The following is a 7,174-nucleotide window of genomic DNA, read 5'->3' as shown; positions in this document are numbered from 1 at the left end:
TATCCTAAGGATTATTTCTGTGTTTGATTTACCAAAATATTCCAATCCAAATCTAATTAACGAAGGTAGAGGCATTACTTTTCATTCAACCCTTGTACATAACTGTAGCAAATGTTGTTGTTGTTGTGGTCTTCAGTCGTGAGACTGGTTTGATGCAGCTCTCCATGCTAATCTATCCTGTGCAAGCTTCTTCATCTTCCAGTACCTACTGCAGCCTACATCCTTCTGAATCTGCTTAGTGTATTTGTCTCTTGGTCTCCCTCTACGATTTTTACCCTCCACGTTGCCCTCCAGTACTAAATTGGTGATCCCTTGATGCCTCAGATCATGTCCTACCAACCGATCCCTTCTTCTAGTCAAGTTGTACTACAAACGCCTCTTCTCCCCAATTCTATTCAATACCTCCTCATTAGTTATGTGATTTACCCATCTAATCTTCAGCATTCTTCTGTAGCACCACGTTTCGAAAGCTTCTACTCTCTTCTTGTGTAAACTATTTATTGTGCGTGTTTCACTTCCATGTATGGCTACACTCCATACAACTACTTTCAGAAACGACTTCCTGACACTTAAGTCAATACTCGATTTCAACAAATTTCTCTTCTTCAGAAACGCTTTCCTTGCCATTGCCAGTCTACATTTTATATCCTCTCTAGTTCGACTGTCATCAGTTACTTTGCTCCCCAAATAGCAAAACTACTTTACTACTTTAATGTCTCATTTCCTAATCTAATTCCCTCAGCATCACCTCACTTAATTTGACTACATTCCATTATAATCGTTTTGCTTTTGTTGATGTTCATCTTATACCCTCCTTTCAAGACACTGCCCATTCCATTCAACTGCTCTTCCAGGTCCTTTGCTGTCTCTGACAGAATTACAATGTCATCAGCGAACCTCAAAGTTTTTGTTTCTTCTCCACGGATTTTGATACCTACTCCGAATTTTTCTTTTGTTTCCTTTACTGCTTGCTCGATATACAGATTGAATAGCATCGGGGAGAGGCTAAAACCCTGTCTCACTAGCTTCCCAACCACTGAAACTTCCTGGCAGATTAAAACTGTGTGCCCGACCGAGACTCGAACTCGGGACCTTTGCCTTTCGCGGGCAAGTGCTCTACCAACTGAGCTACTGAAGCACGACTCACGTGCGGTACTCACAGCTTTACTTCTGCCAGTATCTCGTCTCCTACATTCCAAACTTTACAGAAGCTCTTCTGCGAAACTTGCAGAAATAGCACTCCTGAAAGAAAGGATATTGCGGAGACATGGCTTAGCCACAGCCTGGGGGATGTTTCAAGAATGAGATTTTCATATCAGCGCACACTCCGCTTCAGAGTGAAAATCTCATTCTGGAAACATCCCCCAGGCTGTGGCTAAGCCATGTCTCCGCAATATCCTTTCTTTCAGGAGTGCTAGTTCTGCAAGGTTCGCAGGAGAGCTTGTGTAAAGTTTGGAAGGTAGGAGACGAGATACTGGCAGAAGTAAAGCTGTGAGGACCGCGCGTGAGTCGTGCTTCGGTAGCTCAGTTGGTAGAGCACTTGCCCGCGAAAGGCAAAGGTCCCGAGTTCGAGTCTCGGTCAGGCACACAGTTTTAATCTGCCAGGAAGTTTCATATCAGCGCACACTCCGCTGCAGAGTGAAAATCTCATTCTGTTCCCAACCACTGCTTCCCTTTCATGCCTCTCGACTCTTATATAAGTGCCATCTGCTTTCTGTACAAATTGTAAATAGCGTTACGCTCCCTGTGTTTTACCCCTGCCACCTTCAGAATTTGAAAGAGAGCATTCCAGTCAACATTGTCAAAGCTTTCTCTCAGTCTACAAATGCTAGAAACGTAGGTTTTCCTTTCCTTAATCTTTCTTCTAAGATAAGTCGTAGGGTCAGTGTTGCCTCACATGTTCCAACATTTCTACAGAATCCAAACTCATCTTCCCCGAGGTTGGCTTATGTCTGTAGAGAATTCGCGTTAGTATTTTGCAGCTGTGACTTATTAAACTGATAGTTCGGTAATTTTCACATCTGTCAACACCTGCTTTCTTTGGGATTTGAATTATTATATTCTTCTTGAAGTCTGAGGGTATTTCGCCTGTCTCATACAGCTTGCTCACCAGATGGTAGAGTTTTGTCAGGACTGGCTCTCTCAAGGCCGTCAGTAGTTCTAATGGAATGTTCTCTACTCCTGGGACCTTGTTTCGACTCAGGTCTTTCAGTGCCCTGTCAAACTCTTCACACAGTATCGTATCTCCCATTTTCATCTTCATCTACCTCCTCTTCCATTTCCATAATATTGTCCTCAAGTACATCGCCCCTGTATAGACCCTCTATATACTCCTTCCACCTTTCTGCTTTCCCTTCTTTCCTTAGAACTGGGTTTCCATCTAAGCTCTTGATATTCATGCAAGTTGTTCTCTTTTCTCCAAAGGTCTCTTTAATTTTCCTGTAGGCAGTATCTATCTTACCCCTCGTGAGATAAGCCTCTACATCCCTACATTTGTCCTCTAGCCATCCCTGCTTAGCCATTTTGCATTTCCTGTTGATCTCATTTTTCAGACGTTTGTATTCATTTTTGCCTGCTTCGCTTACTGCATTTTTGTAGTTTCTCCTTTCATCAATTAAATTCAATATCTCTTCTGTTACCCAAGGATTTATATTAGCCCTTGTCTTTTTACCTACTTGATCTTCTGCTACCTTCACTACTTCATCCCTCAAAGCTACCCATTCTTCTTCTACTGTATTTCTTTCCCCCATTCTTGTCAGTTGTTCCCTTATGCTCTCCCTGACGCTCTCTACAACCTCTGGTTGTTTCAGTTTATCCAGGTCCCATCTCCTCAAATTCCCACCGTTTTGCAGTTTCTTCAGTTTTAATCTATAGTTCATAACCAATAGATTGTGGTCAGAGTCCACATCTGCCCATGGAAATGTCTTACAATTTAAAACCTGGTTCCTGAATCTCTGTCTTACCATTATATAATCTATCTGAAACCTTCTACTATCTCCAGGGTTCTTCAATGTATACAACCTTTGTTCATGATTCTTGAACCAAGTGTTAGCTATGATTAAGTTGTGCTCTGTGCAAAATTCTACCAGGCGGCTTCCTCTTTAATTTCTTAGCCCAATCCATATTCACCTACTACGTTTCCTTCTCTCCCTTTTCCTACACTCGAATTCCAGTCACCCATGACTATTAAATTTTCGTCTCCCGTCACTACCTGAATAATTTCTTTTATCCCATCATATATTGCATCAATTTCTTCATTATCTGCAGAACTAGTTGGCATATAAACTTGTACTACTGTAGTAGGCGTGGGCTTCGTGTCTATCTTGGCCACAATAATGCATTCACTATGCTGTTTGTAGTAGCTTACCTGCACTCCTATTTTCCTATTCGTTATTAAACCTACTCCTGCATTACCCCTATTCGATTTTGTATTTTTAACCCTGTATTAACCTGACCAAAAGTCTTGTTCCTCCTGCCACCGAACTTCACTAATTCCCACCATATCTAACTTTAACCTATCCATTTCCCTTTTTAAATTTTCTAAGCTACATGCCCGATTAAGGGATCTGACATTCCATGCTCCGATCTGTATAACGCCAGTTTTCTTTCTCCTGATGACGTCCACTTGAGTAGTCCCCGCCCGGAGATCCGAATGGGGGACTATTTTACCTCCGGAATATTTTACCCAAGAGGACGCCATCATCATTTAATCATACAGTAAAGATGGATGCCCTTGGGAAAAATTACAGCTGTAGTTTCCCCTTGCTTTCAGCCATTCGCAGTACCACAACAGCAAGGCCGTTCTGGTTAGTGTTACAGGGCCAGATCAGTCAATCATCCAGACTGTTGCCCCTGCAACTACTTAAAAGGCTGCTGCCCCTCTTCAGGAACCACACATTTGTCTGGCCTCTCAACAGATACCCCTCCGTTGTGGTTGCATCTACAGTACGGCTATCTGTATCATTGAGGCACGGAAGCCTCCGCACCTACAGCAAGGTCCATGGTTCAAGGGGCAAATAAACTAATAAAAAAATAAAACAGGTGAAACAAGTAAAATGCCAAAAATCCCACATATAAACCATACCATGGCATTCATCTCAGCAACTGAAATAGAAGTTTCAAATTTAATAAAGGAACTAAAAGTCAAACGTTCATCTGGCTTAGATGCTATTACACCACCATCTCCTAAACAAATGTGGGGAAAGCATACTAAAACCTTTAACATATGTGCTGAATGCTGTGACAGACAAAGTTATATTTCCAGATTCGTTAAAAGCAATTAAAACAAAGCCAATAATTAAGACAAGAAACAGGGGTAAATTGGAGAACTACAGCCCAATATCAGTGATCTCCACTTATGCTAAAATATATGAAATGGTAATAAAGAATAGAACTGTAAGCTTTATAAACAAATTTAAAATACTACACTTATCAGGGACATCAACAATATTGGCATCAATATGCTTAGTTCAACATATTCTGAGTTTGCTTGACAGGCAACAGATCAACATCTAATAATAATAATAATAATTTTATTGTCAATCAGCTATTACAGCAATAGACAACATCACACATATTATACAATACAATTGATGATTTAAAAGAAACAAGATGATTGTTATTAGTGTTACAATATTATATTAAAGTTGAAATATTCATTTATGTCGTAGAGTGGGTGGGTAACTAGCCAGTCGTATAGTATTTGTTTGAATGCTTGTACAGGTAATTCTTGTACAGATTGTGCAATCTTATCAAATAATTTGTAGCCCATGGGATCATAACTATTTAGTGATTTTGACAGTCTGTGGCATGAGGTATAAATGCATCTGTTCCCTCTCGTACTGTAACAATGTACATTATCTCTGCAGTTTGTTTTTGCGATGGTTTACAGTGTGTCTTATATGAAGAACCAGTCATTATCCTAATACCTTTTTTCTGCAGTATTAAGACATCATGTACACAACTAGAGTTCCCCCATGAAATAGTACCATATGTTAGTATGCTTTGAAAGAATGAAAAATAGGGTTTTCTAACATACTTTTCAGATATACAGTCCATAAGTCACTGTAACAGATAAATTACTTTTGACAGCTTACCACTAATATACCGTACATGTTGACTCCAAGATACATAATTTATCGTCTAAATATACCCCCAAAAATTTAACATAACTAGGATCAACTGATGAAGGCTTGTCTTTTAGACTAAAAGCCTCGTGCTATGTGTTGTTGTTATTCAATAAGAAGCCATTTGCTTTAAACAAGTTGGAAGCTTGGTCCACAGTCTTTGCAACACAACTTTTAAGGCTGTCGAGATCGTTACTACAATGAAGAAAGGTTGTATCACCTGCATATGGAACTGTTCTTGACTTTATAAATGAAGCCAAATCATTGATCATTATTAGGAACAAATAAGTGCCCAATACCACTCCTTGGGGTACACCTACTTTAACTTGTTCTATTCTCAGCATTTCCTTGCCAACACAGACAATTTGCCTACCGCTCTGTAGATACAATTTCATTCAGTTGTAATTCAGCTGGTGCACAAAATCAGTTATCCTTATTGCATCAGGAACCAGAATATCCGAGGACTAGGGGGTAAGCTTAATGAGTTACTTATTTGCGTTGAAGAATTAGAGTTCAGCAAACCAGTTGATATAATCTGCATCTCGGAACATCGTATGACCACTGGTATAGATATGTTAAATGTTACAGGATCCAAATTAGCTTCTTACTTCTGTAGAGAAAATGTGGAGAAAGGAGAATTTGCCAGAATCTGTTTTGATTTCAAGAATATTGATATTAATAAGTTTTGTTCAGAGCAGCACTTAGAAGCATTACCTTCAGAAAATTTTAACCTCTTCATAAAAAAAATCTGGAAGTTCTGTTGTACCATCTCACTGTAAAAAGTAAGGAAATCGTGGTTACTGGTGATTTTAATGTGGATTTATTGAAAAGCTCTGTCAGTGAACAATTATTACAGTCAGTAACACTATCATTCAATTTAGTTCCTACTGTGAACTTTGCAACTCAGATATGTAAATGCTCTGAAACTGCTATTAATAACATCTTTGAAGACAAATCTAGGGGAAAAAGTCATATTACAAAACCAATACATCATGACATGCAGCATCTTGTGTTAAATGTTGAAACTTGTCAGATAAAAAAACCTATTAAATCTCAGCACAGGAGGGTAATAAATAAGTCAAAAATAGAGAAATTCAGGAAATTGCTCAAAGACATGAATTGGATAGCTGTTTACAATACTTCTGACTCAAATGAAAAATACAAACCTCGACTTTCGAAAATTGTTTTCCCCTAAAGGTAACTCAAATCACACAGAAGTCAAAAAATAAAAATAAGCAGTGGATTGGGATACAGTCAAGACAGAGACAGGTGGGGCTAAAAAGGAAGAACAGATAGCTCTAAAAAAAAACTCTTAAACAAGTCCTTCATGTCTGTTACTGACAGTTTGGGTTTATCAGTTTCGGTGAACATTGCAATGGAGTACCTGTGCCCCGACCGGGACTCGAACCCGGGATCTCCTGCTTACATGGCAGACGCTCTGTCCATCTGAGCCACCGAGGTTCGAGTCCCGGTTGGGGCACACATTTTCAACATGTCCCCAATGAAGTATATCAACACCGTTTTGCAGCTCGGGTGCCCATTTAATTATCATTTCATTTCTAGCAAAGCTGCATGGTCATCTATGGTAACTGTTCTTTTGGGAACAGATACTACCGTCACATATAGTTAAAATATGGCTTCTCGGCTATTGACCTTCTTGTGCGAACGCACACGCTATGCCTGAACTCGTACAGGACTTGGTAGATTTATCTGACTTGAGTAATGAGTATGATGGGCAAACATCTATTAGGCGCACTACAAATGTAGTGGGACCAATGACCGTAGCAGTCTGGTCCCTTTAATCCCACAAACCAACCAAACAATGAATGTAGTGGTGTGGACATGTTGGGAACGTGGGTCTCACGGGGAGCGTGCACGGGATAAGTACCTGCAGGCGCACTATCCTCTGTGCCCTCGGTGGCTCAGATGGAGAGAGTGTTTGCCATGCAAGCAGGAGATCCTGGGTTCAAGTCCCGGTCAGGGCACACATTTTCAACATGTCCCCAGTGAAGTACATCAACGCCTGTTTGCAGCTAGGGTGTCCATTT

The 7,174-nt window shown here is 40.1% G+C and overlaps 1 non-coding gene across 1 annotated transcript; it reads right to left on the bottom strand.

The window, feature by feature from the left end:
• Nucleotides 1–6,513: 6,513 nt before the first annotated feature.
• Trnat-ugu lies at nucleotides 6,514–6,587 on the bottom strand. The gene has a single exon. It is a non-coding gene; the product is annotated as a tRNA-Thr (tRNA).
• Nucleotides 6,588–7,174: the final 587 nt, after the last annotated feature.

This window comes from Schistocerca americana, chromosome 11 (assembly GCF_021461395.2).
Source record: "Schistocerca americana isolate TAMUIC-IGC-003095 chromosome 11, iqSchAmer2.1, whole genome shotgun sequence".
NCBI lineage: Eukaryota > Metazoa > Arthropoda > Insecta > Orthoptera > Acrididae > Schistocerca > Schistocerca americana.
The sequence above is the reverse complement of the archived record's forward strand: the minus strand, read 5'-3'. Positions and strand labels throughout refer to the sequence as shown.